The following is a 16,106-nucleotide window of genomic DNA, read 5'->3' as shown; positions in this document are numbered from 1 at the left end:
TGTGCAGCCCTGGACACAGTGGAGAAGGCAATGGCACCCCACTCCAGTACTCTTCCTGGAAAATCCCATGGACGGAGGAGCCTGGTGGGCTGCAGTCCATGGGGTGTCTAGGAGTCGGACATGACTGAGAGACTTCACTTTCACTTTTCACTTTCATGCATTGGAAAAGGAAATGGCAACCCACTCCAGTGTTCTTGCCTGGAGAATCCCAGGGACAGCGGAGCCTGGTGGGCTGCCGTCTATGGGGCCGCACAGAGTTGAACACGACTGTAGGGACTTAGTAACAGCAGCAGCAGGGCACAGTGGTAATGAATCCGCCTGCCAGTGCAGGAGACACAGGAGACGGGGTTTCGATCCCTGGGTTGAGAAGATCCCATGGAAGAGGAAATGGCAACCCACTCCAGTATTCTTGCCTGGGAAATTTCATGGACAGAAAAGCCTGGTAGGCTACAGTTCATGGGGTCACAAAGAGTTGGACAGGACAGGGTGCCCACACACACACACACACACAGATTTGTCACTAAATAAATATGTGATCTTTGTGAATTTGCTTAACATTTCTGAGTATGACTTTTTATTTGCAAAATTATAAATAATACTTTGATCCCTTATTTAGCTTACCACGTTGGGAAGATGTGAACAAAAGTACTTAATAATCACCATGTCTTCCTCTTCCCCACATGCATATCCCTTCCTCCTTCTTTCCATGATGTCATTCCATTCCATTCCTACTATGTATTCTTTCTCAATTTCAGTGTTTTAGTCAAACAACCCATCCTTGACCTTCTCAGCTCCAGCCAGCTACCCCTCCAACTTCACTTCATGCTCTTGGGAACATCCTACTTTTTCATAATGCTATCCAAATCCATTGTTATATTCCTAACTATTAATAGTTAGACTAATGATTCTTATGAGATATAAGTTTAATTTTTTTAGGCCAAAATATCTCAGAGATGGTGTTGTGTACTTTCTATTGCATTATGTTATAACGCACATGATGTTGGTTTTCTTGATTTTATTGATATTAATACTGGTCAAGAGATTTAAGTGGTGGCAGCCTGATCTTTCTGAAAGAATAATTTTAGTTTTAAAAAACATTAAAGAAAACATATAGCTTTTGTGTCTCATACTATAGAAACTACATTTTCATCCATAAAACTTTCTCTTTTACTATCCCTTAACTGGAATTTAACACAATAAAGATGCTTTTATCAAATGTTACTGTTACTCTTTAACTACGAGATAATTTCCAAACTCGTTCTCTGGATCATATCAACTCAGTGAATTGAAGATATAGTAACATATTTCATATATTTCAGTATTATTCATTGCATATGTTATGTAACAATTTTCTGACAAGTGTTCAATACTCAAAAATGACACAATCATAATGAAAAACTTTATTGAAGTTGTTTAAACTGCTTTATAGTGCAGTACCTGGCAACAAGGAAGGTGAAAGAATGAGTGAAATTATTAGTAAAAGATTTTGAATAATCTCTAAATGGATGATTTTTAATAAGCAAGGAAATTATTTTTTAACTTATCATTAGAAATTTTAAATATGTTTGAGGTTTCCCCAACTTAATTGTTAAAGATACTTACAGCTAAATTTTGTTACTGTAATATTCCATGGACATTCATCCTGTCAAATCTACTTTAGGCTGCATAAAATTCTTTGTTACTACTGTTTCCTACTTAAGAGTGTATATCTTGGTATTTGCACATTTTTTTCCCCTACCACTCATCTCTTTAGTTCTTACTGTAGCTATGATACTGAGCACCATACTTGGAATCATGCCCTCCGAACAGGAATTGCCCTGTTGCCTAGTTACTGTTGGATTTTGAAAAATCCTTTTAATCTCTGAGCTTCATTTATCTCATGTGTAAAACCATGTTAGTGATCTCAGCCTCACAGGACTGTTGAGAAGATTAAGTGAGACTTTCTATATGAAATTCCCTACGACATTGCCTGGCATATCATTGGTTTTCAAGAAATGATGGTTTAATAGCTTTTAATCAAATATCCCCTCACTATCCACATTAAAGTCCTTTCTTTATATTCTCATTTGTCCTTTCCTTGGTCCAACTTTTAAAAACAATTTTTGGATCATAGCCTCTTTTGAGAATCTATTTAAAGTTATAGGCTCTTTTAAAAGAAATAGATTCTTATAACATATCTGATATAAATTCAGGAATTCATGAATACCCTTAGGGGATTCACTGACCCCAGGTTAATAATCCTTCCCTTGGGCTGATCATGTTCACTCTCATAAATGCCAAGTATGATTTATGAATATATTGTTAACCCTTTAGCTCATAAACTTCTGTCCTCCATTCACAATTCCCATTGGACATCTTCCTCTAGGTAAATATCCGCTTTAAACTTTGAACTTCACATACTTCAAATGACACTAATCTTCCCTATTCTAAATCAGTTGTCTCAATGACTTTCTTCTTTTCCTTAAAGTATCATTTTTTTAAGCAACCAAATTTGAATCACAGCAGTGTAAAGAGATCACCAATGCCATTGAAAGGGTAGTAAGTTTTGAAGTGCCAGTAGAGCCTGGATAAGAATCTGGATGAGAGATTAAATGGGCTTCTCTGGTGGTTTAGCTATAAAGAATCCACCTGCCAATGTAGGATGCAGGTTCAGTCCCTGGGTAGGGAAGATTCCTTGGAGAAGGGCATGGCAACCCACTCCAGTATTCTTGCCTGGAGAATTCCATGGACAGAGGAGCCTGATGGGTTATAGTCCATGGGGTTGCAAAGGGTCGGACATGACTTAGCAACTAAACAACAACAACAAAGAGGTTAAACACCATCAATTCATTGAAATATTTCTCATAATCTTATCCTGTCTTCTCTACCACCATAGCAAAAACATTCCTTGAGAAGGGGCAAGAAGCTGTAACATGGATTGGCTGATGCTGCTGCTGCTGCTGCTGCTAAGTCGCTTCAGTCGTGTCCGACTCTGTGTGACCCCACAGGCGGCAGCCCACCAGGCTTCCCTGTCCCTGGGATTCTCCAGGCAAGAACACTGGAGTGGGTTGCCATTGCCTTCTCCAACATGGATTGGCAAATGCCTCCAATTTAAAAGCATTTTCCTTAGAGGACTCAAGTACACACACACATACACAGGCTTTGTTTTTGTTTTTTTTTAAACATTGTGCAAATAAATATATCACCTACTTTGTGATTTGGAAAAGTATCCAGAATTATCTAAGATATTTCTCAATATTGTAGCCCCCAAAATGTTGCTTTGAAAGTGAAAGTCAAGTAGCTCAGTCATGTCCAACTCTTTGCAACCCCATGGATTGTAGCCTATCAGGCTCCTCTGTCCATGGGATTTTCCAGGCAAGAATACTGGAGTGGGTTGCCGTTTCCTTCTCCAGGAGATCTTCCTGACCCAGGGATTGAACCCAGGTCTCCCGCCTTATAGGCAGATGCTTTACCATCTGTGCCACCAGGGAACTCAATATGTTGCTTTACTTCCATGCATAACCTCTTTTGCATCTAATATACATGGTTAAATAGATATTCACATTACAGTAGTCATTCATAGTAAATAATAGAAATGTGAAGGATTCCAACTTTATTATTATACAGTTTCAAAGATGAACCAAATGTAAGTGACCACCAAATTGTTTAGCCCTAATAAACAAATAAATCTATAAGAATTCTTTATCTGGATCATCAAAGAAGGTACTGAAAATATGCACTGATTTAAAATCTATGCCCTTCACCTGCATATCCCACATAACTTACCTAAATTCTAAATAATTAGTCATCTTCTTAAACATTAAATTGCTCCCAAAATATGTTAATCACTTTATCATGTATAATATTAGCTCTTTTGGGAAATGCTGTTGTTGAATCTTCACTATGATCTTCAAAACCTAGAATAGAATTTTGAGGATCATGATGTCAAAATCCCACATAGCCCATGACAGTTATAGGTTCTGAACTCAACCCCTGTCTTAACTAAAGAAATTCTACATTCAGAATTCTTCAGAATATTTCAAATCACCACTCATGTGATCATGAGTTGAAATAATTGCTAAAGTTAAATAATGTAGACCAGATCAAATGTTCCAGCTCTTAATCTTCTAGCCTCTCATAACTGCTTTCTTCTTAGTATTTATTCATTAAAATATTCTCTAACATCTCAAAAACCAAATGGGCTATATACTCAGATTTTCACATATATAAATGACAGATATGACTAATGACTGCTAAGAAAGTAGCCATACTGAAATAGGCAGAGTCTATAATCTACAAATGATCACTAATGTGGCATTTAAAAAAAGCAACTTTAGTCTCATAGCCCAAGACAATTAGCCAATAATCATCAGTTTTATCCCAATAGAAACAGAGAAGACAAGTGACTCAATCTGGATAAATAAGTTGAAAAAAATATTTCACCATTAACACTATTTCTGGAGCAATGACCATCTGTTTTAAAGAGTTATGGATTTATTTGCTATGACTTTGAGATAAAGACAGCACAACAAAAGAGAGTTGAGTGTCATTTTTTAAGCTGTGATAGTAACTATCTAGGATAGTGGTATGATTGGTAAAAATTGTAGATTATTTATTGCCATACTATTAAATGTATTGTCACCTTGAGATTTTTAGAAAAATACCCTGAAGATTTGATTAAAAGATTAGATGAAGACCCTGAGTAGATAGTTGATGATCTAATAGTAAATGGAATTCTAAATTATTTTTTAATAAACAAGAATAAATCAGTGGAAATGGTTACATGGTAGATGTGAATCACCGAGCTAACTATTTAACAGATTGCTAAACATAACACAGTTTAGACTTTCAAAAATGTCAGAAAACTTAAAGGAATAAGGAAAATGATACGTGAAGAAATCAAAAGTGCTAAAAATAGAATTTCTTCCAAGAAAAGGGTTAAAAGTCTTAAAAAGAGCTTCTCACGTTGACTTGATGTTCAGAACATCTACTCTGGGGAGCAGTCTCCACATTACACACAGTGGGGTCTCCGCAAGCACCCTTCTCTAGAGTAAGGATGTATCATCGCAGAAATCTATTATCACAGGAGTTACATTTTCCCTAGAGACCTTGATGGCAGGCAGCAACCCTTAGCCTAGAAGTGAATCCAGACACATATCCATGCAAAATTTTGTATACAATTAACCCCCTTCGCCAGTCTGTCATCTCCCGTTGGGTCTGCAGTCAACAGGGACACCTCTGCTCTTGGGAACCTTGAATGATGCCTGTGAAAACAAGCATTTGGTGATTGCAAAAACATGAACTTAACCCATATTCACAAACCAAATTTCTTTCCAATAAAGACATCAGAAACAACTGCCTGCCTGCACAAATGTGTCATGGATTAATGAACCAACCTAAGGTTGCCGGCTGTGGTACCTCGGCTGTAGGTAGGCCCCATAAATATTCACCAATGATGATTAAATGAAGAACTGCTCTCCTGGGAAGTAGTGTTTAGACTTGAGTTTGTAAGCAGTGGACAAGTCTGGTAGGAGGAGACCAAATTATCTCTAATTGACTCATCACTTTTGACCTCACAGGCTTTTCAAATGTACACCAATCCTCAGCACATTAATCAAATTTGAAACACTCATCTGCAAGAAACAGTCATCAAAAGTTGTTTCTTTAATACTGCTAAATATTACATAAATTAAGTTAGGATGTTGAGATGCCTCGGTAATAATAATTTACATTCATTTGCATTCATTAGTTTCACATTTTATAAAAATGTGTACATCTTGCCTCCCTGTATTCTAACACTGTGTTCTTACAGTAATTCTGTAAATAGTGTAGTGGAGGTCTCTTTATTTCTTAATCATATGATCTGCTTAGCGTCTTACAGATAAGTATGAGGCATGGCTGAGAAAATCAGCTAGATTTTTCTTTTTTTGGTCTCAGATCTCAAGTTTATTGTGTCCATCAAGTTAAGGATCCACAATGATTACATTAGACAACCGGAAAGCTCTCTTATTAATAGAAAATATTTATATTAGTGAAAGCAAGTTGACATATTGTTTATGTGGTTTCCCTCTAATGAGTTAAGGAATGCCTTTATTAAAATAAAAACACATAATAGTCATATAAGACAATGTGAACTTATTTTTTCGAGTTGGCTTCTTATGGATGGTATCTAACTATAATGGAAAAGAGAAATAAATGATGATTTCACAAAAATGTATCATGTGTGGTATCAGGCAAGAGTGTTTTACATTTATAGAAAAGTATCCAAGATTCTCAATCCTTGTGGAAGTCTTTATATTTATTTCAAATTGTATTTTAGGTCTCTATGAGACTTTTCCATTGTGACCATAGCTTATCAGATAATGCAACAGAAAAGTCCATTCTGTAAATTGTATTTGCTTTCTACAAGCTGACTTTATCAAGTAGAATATGAGCTAGTTCAGGAAGCATAGAATCAGAATTCAGATATTTATGGAAACTAAATATTTTCCTCTAATTTAACTTTATGGATCTGTTCAAGCAGAACGATGACAATGATACAGGGCAAAAAAAAAAAAAAAAAAAATCACTGTACCATTGTACAGTGTTTCTGAAAATGCTGTTTTGTTCAAATTTTTTGTTATATAACTTAGCAACAGTTTTTTAAATATAATTTTTTATTTTTGGCTGTGCTCAGTCTTCATTGCTGCATGGGCTTTTCTCTAGTTGTGGCGAGCAAGGGCTACTCTCTAGCTGTGGTGCAAGGGCTGCTCATTGCGGTGGCTTCTCGTTGCAGACCATGGGCTCTAGGGCGTGCGGGCTTCAGTCACTGAAGCGTGCAGGCTCAGGACTTGCGGCTCGAGGGCTCTAGACTGCAGACTCTGCAGTTGTGGTGCATGGACTCAGTCGCTCCATGGCGTGTGGGATCTTCCCAGATCAAGGACCAAACCCACGTCTCCTGCATTGGCAGGCAGATTCTTTACTACTGAGCCACCAGGGAAACCCTGTTTTGTTTTGTTTTTTTCCTTTTAAAAGAAGTACTAAATGAACTTCGTACCCAGTCTATTGAGGCCTCCATGTCTGGCATAATTTAGGTGTGGTGGGAGTTAGGGGACCAAGGCTGCTGAAACGAGTACTGAGTATAAACCATTCCTGAAGAATTATCTGAGTTTGTTTAGAAAAAAAGCAAGTTTACACGCAGTAATTAGAAAATGATAAGTTACGTTACATGTTTGGCCCCTGTTATAAATCATGAGTTAAGAGAGATGTGCCTTTCAAACGACAGGTCTGGAGGCAGCCCTCTAAGATGGGCTGCTTCTGATGCTGAAGACAAAGGAGGGACCATCCCGTAAAAGACACACAGTGGATCACAGTGAGATTGGTGGAGTGGCTGTGAATTAGGTCAGGCGGACCACAGCGGAGAGGCCAGGTGATCTCTGATGCAGTGAGAGGATGGCTTGGTGAGATGAACTGAAAGAATGACTCGGGTCTTAAATTGGATTTAGCTTTGAAATGTGAAAACATTTGCCAAAATTTAGAATCTACATTCTATCATCATTTAAAAAATTTTTTAATTGATTTTTATTGGAGTGTTACAATGTTATGTAAGCTTCAGATGTACAACAGCAAAGTGAGTCAGTTATATCTATTCTTTTCTTAGATTCTATTTCCATATAGGTCATTACAGAGTATTGAGTGGAGTTTTCTGTGCTATACAATAGGTCCTTATTAGTTATATATTTTGTATATGAAATGAAGTGAAAGTCTCTAAGTCATGTCCGACTCTTTCTGACTCTATGAACTGTAGCCTGCCAGGTTCCTCTGTCCATGGAATTCTCCAGGTCAGAATACTGGAGTGGGTAGCCTATCCCTTCTCCAGTGAATCTTCCCAACCCAGGAATCAAACCAGGGTCTCCTGCATTGCAAATGGATTATTTACCTTTTATATATTATAGCATGTATATGTCAATCCCAATCTTCCAATTAACTCTCCCCCCCATTTCTTCCTTGGTAATCATAAGATTTCTACATCTGTGACTCTATTTCTATTTTATAAATAGATTCATTTGTACCATTTTTTTAAAAATTCCAGACATGAGTGGTATATATATGTGTGTGTGTGTCTCTGTGACTTACTTCACTCAGTATGACAATCTGTAGGTACATCCATGTTGCTGTGTATTCTCTTTCTAAAAATCCTTTGCCCGAGGCAACCTGTGACTCAGTCCAGTGAAAGTTATGTTTTACTACTTTACGCACAGTAGGTGTTGAGCACCTACTAAGTGGGGGCACTCCCGTAGTCCTTGTGGGTGGGTGGCACACAACGAAGAATGTCTGGTTCCTGTTCATCAGGAGGTCATGTCCTCATGGCAGAGAGGTGCATACACTTTAGTTATAGTAAGACTTGGTAAGTGCCGTAGGTTAAGAGTACCCTGGGCACAAAGTGCTGAGGAGAAATGTGTCAAGGGAAGCGTGGTTTTGTCAGCTGAGAAGATAAGGAAGGGTTCAGTGGGAGGAGGGAGGGACTGGCATTATGAGGAGGCGCAGAGGGATGAGGAAGCGCGCCATGTTGGGGGAGAAAGCCCGCCATTTTGAGGGAAGGATACATTTCATAGTTGTGGGTGGTGAAGCTTCTTGGGTGCAACAGCAGAATGTTTACAGAGTTAGCAGGGGAAAGATTATGAAGAGCCTGGTATGTCACACTGAGTTAGGGATTCATCCCATAGGCAAAGGAGACTGAGGAACTTGATTCAGAAGCAAATGTTCCCATTTTGAGACTGGGGAAATACAAAGAACTCTGCTAGAGAGTAGAATGTTGGTTGGCAAGGGAAAATCTGGAGGAAAGTACTTTGGACAGGATGTATTTGAACCATTCAGCCAAGATGTGAGAGCTTTGTCAAAGATATTGTAATAGAGCTGTTAAAAAATCAGCAATTAATTAAAATGGCTGATTAAAAAGACATGAGCAGTGGAGGAGAGGAGGGGGAATACAGAGAGATATGATCACTAACTAGGCTTAGAAACTCAAAAACACCTGCAGACGTTATGTTGGAATTTTGTCACTGGCAAAATTTTGTTATGGCAGCTAGCAATAACTTCTCCTTTAAATTATCCAAAGAGCCAAAACTTTTAATTTAAAACTAGCAGTAAAAGAATTATACCCGCCACTAACTATCATATAGACCATTATCATGACTAGGATATAAAGTTAATTGAAGTCAGACTCTCTTGGTATTTTAAAATAGATGAAACCTGTTAGAATGATGTAAATGTTGTTGAGGTCACATATGGAAGTTGATATCTTTGGAAGTTTCATTATTCAGAAATGGTTTATAATTTCTAACACCTTTTAAATTATTACCCTAGCATTTACAAATGTAAAAGGTTAATTATTTCATCATTGCCTCTGACAGTATTCAGCACATTTTGGGGAAGAAACTATATGTCTCACCATCAACCCAAGAGCAGTTTTAAATTCTTATGATGACTTTGCAAATGGTTCTTTTTTGTGTGGTTTGGGGATGATTATTTAGAATATTCATCTAACAAACACCCTGAAATATGAATCTCATTTATACATATACTTCATAAAATTAGAATTTATTTTTTCTTGATAGAGGTCCAATGTTATGGTTTCATAGATTAGCTGTGATTTTATTAAAAGCAGTAGGCAAAATTATAATCATTTGAGGACCATTACTCATCCAAAAGGGGCTAACACTGTCCTACTGCTAGTATAATTATATGCTAATAGAAGATTATTAGCCACAGAAAACCCATGGTATATTACCACCACTGAAATCACAAGCAATGAAAGATATATAAGAGAGATACAAATGTAGTGTTGGAAATGTAGTGGATGGCTTTTCTTTGGTAGTGATTTTTCAAGATGATGAGTATATAGAATAATCAGTATCCTGTGGTATCAATTTATGAGAATTGTTATATTATCCATACAATTTTCTGTATAATCACAAAAGAATTGGAATCTGGTTCAAAGTTATTCAGTCAAGTTGACATTTAACTTTCAAGACTTTTTTCTTGTTGTAAATCAATAGATGTATTAAAATTCTTTAGCTAAACAGAAGCAATAGAAGCAACTATATACATAGTTATTGTTTTTCAGCAGCTAAGTCATGTCCAACGTTTTGCAACACCATGAACTGCAACATGCCAGGCTTCCCTATCCTTTACTATCTCCTGGAGTTTGCTCAAATTCATGTCTTGAGTTGGTGATGCTATCTAACCATCTCATCCTCTGCTGTCCCCTTCTCCTTTTGCCTTCAATCTTTCCCAGCATCAGGGTCTTTTCCAGAGAGTCAGGTCTTCGCATCAGGTGGCCAACATATTGGAGCTTTTTATTTGTAGGTACTTTATATATGCTGAGTCACTGAAATCTTAACTCTTGTTACAACATACCCGTCATACAGATGGATAAATGGAGACTTGGAGAGATTAAGTACAATTCATATCATATGTCTACTAAGCTTTGATTCCAAAACTTTGCTTCTGTGACTGCTATACAAGACTGCCTCTCAAAGTATGAGTCCTAGGGCTACTTCTTAAAATATGAAATGAACTTTTCTATTTGCATATTCAGATATCTGAGATTTTGGAATCATTTTCAAGGATAGGTATCTGAGAAAACTGATAAGGATAAGTGGGAAGGGAAAAGAAAGACAGCATCTTGACTGTTTGCTTCTTTCTACTCCTCCAAAGTGAGTGCTACCCTCAGAGGGGGAGGAAGGATGCTCAGATGAACCATATTGACATTTGAGTGACTAGATGGGATCCCACACTGGAGCCGGGTAACTAAAGTGGAACTAAGGGAAGTTGGCATCCAGAATTGATGCAACAAAAGTTAGTTCAACTAAAAAAATATTTTCTGCCCAACAAATGCCCAACCCAATAGTCCCTGTCTATCCAACTTACTTATTTTCAATTCCTTCCTTAATCCTCACCTTCTCCATGAAGTTCTTTTATCAGTCAGACTTATTTCAGTTGTAAATACAGAGACGTTGACTCAGGTTGCTTTTAAACTATAATATTATCTCATCTACATGGAAATCTAGAGTTAGGGCTACTCCAATGTTGTCTTCAAGGGTATAAGGTCCTTCCTCTTCACTGAGGTTTTCTAAAGTGTCATTGAGATGTCCCTGGTGGCTCAGTGGTAAAGAACCTGACTGTCAATGCAGGAGACATGGGTTTGATCCTTGGGTTGGGAAGATCCCCTGAAGTAGGAAATGGAAACCCACTCTAGTATCCTTGCCTTGAAAATACCATGGACAGAGGAGCCTGGTGGACTACAGTCCAAAAGAGTCAGACACAACTGAGCGACTAGACAACAAAAAGCAGTCTTTAACCTACGTGTGGTTCCCCTTTGGTCACTGCTGCTGCTGCTAAGTCACTTCAGTCGTGTCCGACCCTGTGCAACCCCATAGACAGCAGCCCACCAGGCTTGCCTGTCCCTGGGGTTCTCAAGGCAAGAACACTGGGGTGGGTTGCCATTTCCTTCTCCATTGTGTGAAAGTGAAAAGTGAAAGTGAAGTCGCTCAGTTGTGTCTGACTCGTAATGACCTGATGGACTGCAGCCCACCAGGCTCCTCTATCCATGGGATTTTCCAGGCAAGAGTCCTGGAGTGGGGTGCCATTGCCTTCTCCATCTTTGGTCACTAGATTTGGCTAATTATAGCTATGTGATTCCTTGTTTGTGTGTATTAGGAGAGGGAAGGGAACTTCTCCCCAACAATGGAATATAATTCCTTCCCTTCAGTTTGATTGGATAAAATTAATTGGATCAGTTTGTGCTGCTTACATCCTCCTGTTCAAATAACTATTACTGGAGTTTATTCAGAATCCCTTTCTGCATCTGGACATTAAACACAGGAAAAAAATCAGGGTTCTATTAAAAATGAGGCAGGAAGGAAGTGATGTTTTATAGATGACATGTAGTATTTATATCAATCATACATCTTTGACTTATGTACTAGTTTGGCTCTGGAAGAATTGCTTGCATACAATAATAATTGCATATATCCGCTTAAGCATTTTTGAGTTTTTCCTATTTTATACAATGATGTGTCAACATTATTATTATTTTTTTCTAAATGTATTATGAAATCTTTGTGTATACATTAGAAAGTGTTAGTCGCTCAGTCATGTCCAACTCTTGGCAACCCCATGGACTATATAGCCTGCCAGGCTCCTCTGTCCATGGGATTCTCCAGGTAAGAATACTGGAGTGGGTAGCCGGTTCCCTTCTCCAGGGGATCTTCCTGACCCAGGGATTGAACCTGCATCTCCTGCATTGCAAGCAGATTCTTTACCACTGAACCACCAGGGAAGCCCATATACTAAAAGGTATATGATAAATATAGAAAATGTGAAGACAAATATAGTTCATATTTCTCAGTGCAAATGCACACACAGAAGTAGTAAAACATTACTTACGCCTTTGAAGGCAACTGTGTGTCCCTTCGCTATTTGAATATCCCTGCCTCCCTTCAGAGGTAATCACTGTCTTGAATTTTTATCATTCCTTTGATTGTATTTATAATTTTTCTCTATATTTAACTCATTATAAACAATGTAGAGATTAAAAAAAACTTTACATATATATACTGTATGCATTATTTTGCATTGATTTTTCCTTCTTAATATTCTGCTGGTTATATTCATCAATGTTGATACTTGTAGCCCCTTTCATTCCTATTCACTGATATATAGTATTTCATTGTATGATGACACCATACTTTTTTGTGTGTGTGTGTCATCCTTCTGATAAGGGACATCTGTTTTATTCTGATTTCCTTCTGTTTTACGCAAAGCTTCCATAACTCTTGTATGCACCTTTTTTCTGGTACACTTGTACAAGACCTATTCTAGAATGTATAGATCCAAAAGTTGAATTGCTGTAAACTGTGGAATATACATCATCATCTTCACTGATCATTACTAAATTATCTTCCAAGTGGGTCTACCAGTCAACAATAGTGTATGTGTCCCCTTTGTTATATATTCATGTAACAGTGATACTCTGAAACTTTCTCCGGTTTTACTCATGTGCATTTAAAATGGTATTTCATACTGACTTTTTTGTAATTATACTTAAGAATAAGCACTTTGTTGTTTTGGGGGCATTTATGGATCTATAAAATGCCTATTTATTTCTTTTGTCCATTCTATCATTGTCTTAAAACTAGGCATTATGAATAACTACCCTTTTTCTGGTTAATGTGAGGCAAATACTTCTCCCAGTATTTTTCATCTTGTTCTTGAGCCTTTTAAATCCTGGATTTTAATACCTGAAAGTTTTAAAATGATTATTCAGCTGAATTAGATTGTTTCTTCACAGTTTGTGCTTTTCATATTTTGATTAAGAAATCCTTTACTAAACCCAGTGTATATAAAATTCTCTTAGGTTTTTTTCTATGTGCTTTACACCCCGCTTTTCACAGAATGCAATCCACCCAAAATTTGTTTCCATGTATAATTCAGTATACAAATTTCCTTTTCTTTTTTCCACTATTGCCCATTAGCATTTAAAATTTTCCTCCTTTTCCCATGATCCACCATGATAGCACTAATGTGGAATAGATTTTAATTTATGCCTGGATAATTTTAGACTCTTCTCTGTACAGTGTGGTCCTTTGTCTATTTCTGTGCTTACACCACATTGTTATAAAAAAAAGCCTCAATCTGTTGTAGGGTAAGCATCTCCCTTCATTCTTTCTCAGGAGTGCTTTCATACTTTTTAAAATTTCATGACCCTTTATGTTTTCATGTACTTCTTGGAGATAGCTTGTTAAATTGCATGAAATATACCATTGGGGTTTTGTTTTCACTTGCTTTGAATTTTACAGGTTATTTTAGAAAGCCTATGTTATCATAATAGTGAATCTTCTTGTCCATGAAAATAGTGTATCTCACTGTTTCTCTGGGGATTTTGGGGGTGTGCTTCATTAACATTTTAATAATTTTCTCAATAGTTTTCCTCTAGGTGTGGCTTTCTTTATATCTTATCTGGCTTGGGTTCTGTTGGGATTCTTAATGTCATGTGATAGCTTGGTTTCCTCAGTCAGTTTTGAAAGATTCTGGGCAATTACCTCTTCAAGCATTGCTTCTATTCTGTTTATTGTCTGTATTACTTCTGAAACTCCATATGCATGTATATTAGAATGTTCTCCTACGTCTTATCTGTATTTTATACCCTTTTGTGTCCTTTCTAGGACAGGTCCTGGTCCCCAGATTTCTTCTCTTTGAGGCTGTCCCTGGACTGGGGTCCTTTCTATCTTGTTGCTTCACCTGTTTGAGCTGTTGCCCTTGTTGTCCCTGTAGTCGTGACTGATGGCTCAGCCATGTACCCTCAATCCAGTGAGTGGGAGGAGGAGGGAAGCATGGAGAAATAGAACACCTTACTTCTCACATCCCAGTGGCCTGAACATCCTTGCATGGCCAGACCTGGCTGCAACAGAGATGGAGAGCTGTGCTTTTCATCCTGGGTGGTCATATGTCTGGCATAATTAAGACTCTGATAGAAGAAGGGACAGTGAATATTGGAGGAAAGTTAGTAATCTCTGCCACAGCTAGTTCCCAGCTTTCCCTCCTTGTGTCTAAATTAACAAGGAGGAAGTAAATGTGTACATGAAAGTAGTTTTTGACATGTCCTAGATGTGCTCTAGACAAACACTACATTTATTTTAAATCGAAGTCTTATTTTGTATTGAAATATAGTTGATTTATAGTATTTTATTGGTTTCAGGTGTGCAACATAGTGATTCAATATTTTTATAGATTATATTTCATTTAAAATTATAAAATATTGGCTATATCCCCTGGGTCATACAGTATATCCTTGTAACTTATTTATTTTATACATGGTAATTTGTACCTCTTAATCTCCTTCCCCTATCATGTCCCTCCCCACCATCAGTAACTACTAGTTTGTTTTCTGTATCTATGTCTGTTTTTCTTTTGTTATATTCATTCATTTGTTTCATCTTTTAGATTCCATGTATAAGTAATAACAAATCTAGAAATATATGGTTAATGCAAATATCTTATACTGCTTGTTAAAATAAAGGCCCTCAACATTAGATTCCAGATATGAGGGAGGGAGAGAGAGTCCTCTTTGTGCAAGTGATGAGAATGCCTTTCTTCCCAGATGGAGTGTTCAGCTACCCTGGTTTTGGCTGATAGGGGAGGCTCACAGCTGTTCTAGGAAGGACAATGGATTAGTCCCAAGCTTTAATTCTAATCTAGAGACTAAGGTTCTCCAATTCCAGGCTGTGCAGACAGCAGTACTTGAAACTGTAGAGAAGCCACTCTGGCCTTTGCATCAATTAACTGTAACCACAGTGATGATGTTTTATGAGCCACTTAACAACTTGATGGATCAAAACAACAAACACTTATTCATCTCACAGTTCTGTGGTTCACAAGTGTTGGCTGGGATCAGCTGGGCTCTCTCAGGCCTCAGCAGTCCCCTGTGGGTCCAGTAGGTTCTTGGCTAAATTTGCTCCCAGACTTGGGCCTTGGCTGGGAGAACTGGGTGACTGGGTCTGCTCCCAAGGGCCCTCACCCTCCAACAGATTCTCCAGGCCACATCAAGGGACTGAGCAAGAGGAGAGGTGCATGCAAGGGACTGAAACTGACACTCTGTACTTTCTGGAACATTCTATCAGCAGGAGAGAGTCATTAAGACCAGTCGAGGCTTAATGTGTAGGAAGACAGACTCCACTTCTCAGCTGGAGGAGCCATAAGGTCATGTTAGAAAGATCTGGATGCTGAGAGGAGTGGGATATTGTTACCTATCTACCACTCTTATTTAGTTTAATATTTTGTAATTCTGGTTAACGTGTAATACCTTGGAAAGGTTAAAACTCATTTTCCCTTAGAATGAATCATTTTTCTAGTCCTTTCTGGAAAGTATGAGAACTCTTGGTGAGAAGGGATATTTACTGCTTCCTTTGCATTAGTTGAAATGTCAGAATAATTAATGGGGAAACTATTGTTACCTAAGAAATAATTTACAGCCTTCCATTTTTTATTCTAGATCCCCTCTGGTGAGAAATATGCAGTCTAGGTTGCCAGAGAAACCAATCGCTGCTAGCCTTATCGGTGATGTACGCATATTCCTTTAAGCTAAG

This window comes from Dama dama, chromosome 27, assembly GCF_033118175.1.
Source record: "Dama dama isolate Ldn47 chromosome 27, ASM3311817v1, whole genome shotgun sequence".
NCBI lineage: Eukaryota > Metazoa > Chordata > Mammalia > Artiodactyla > Cervidae > Dama > Dama dama.
This window is presented reverse-complemented; position numbering follows the sequence as displayed.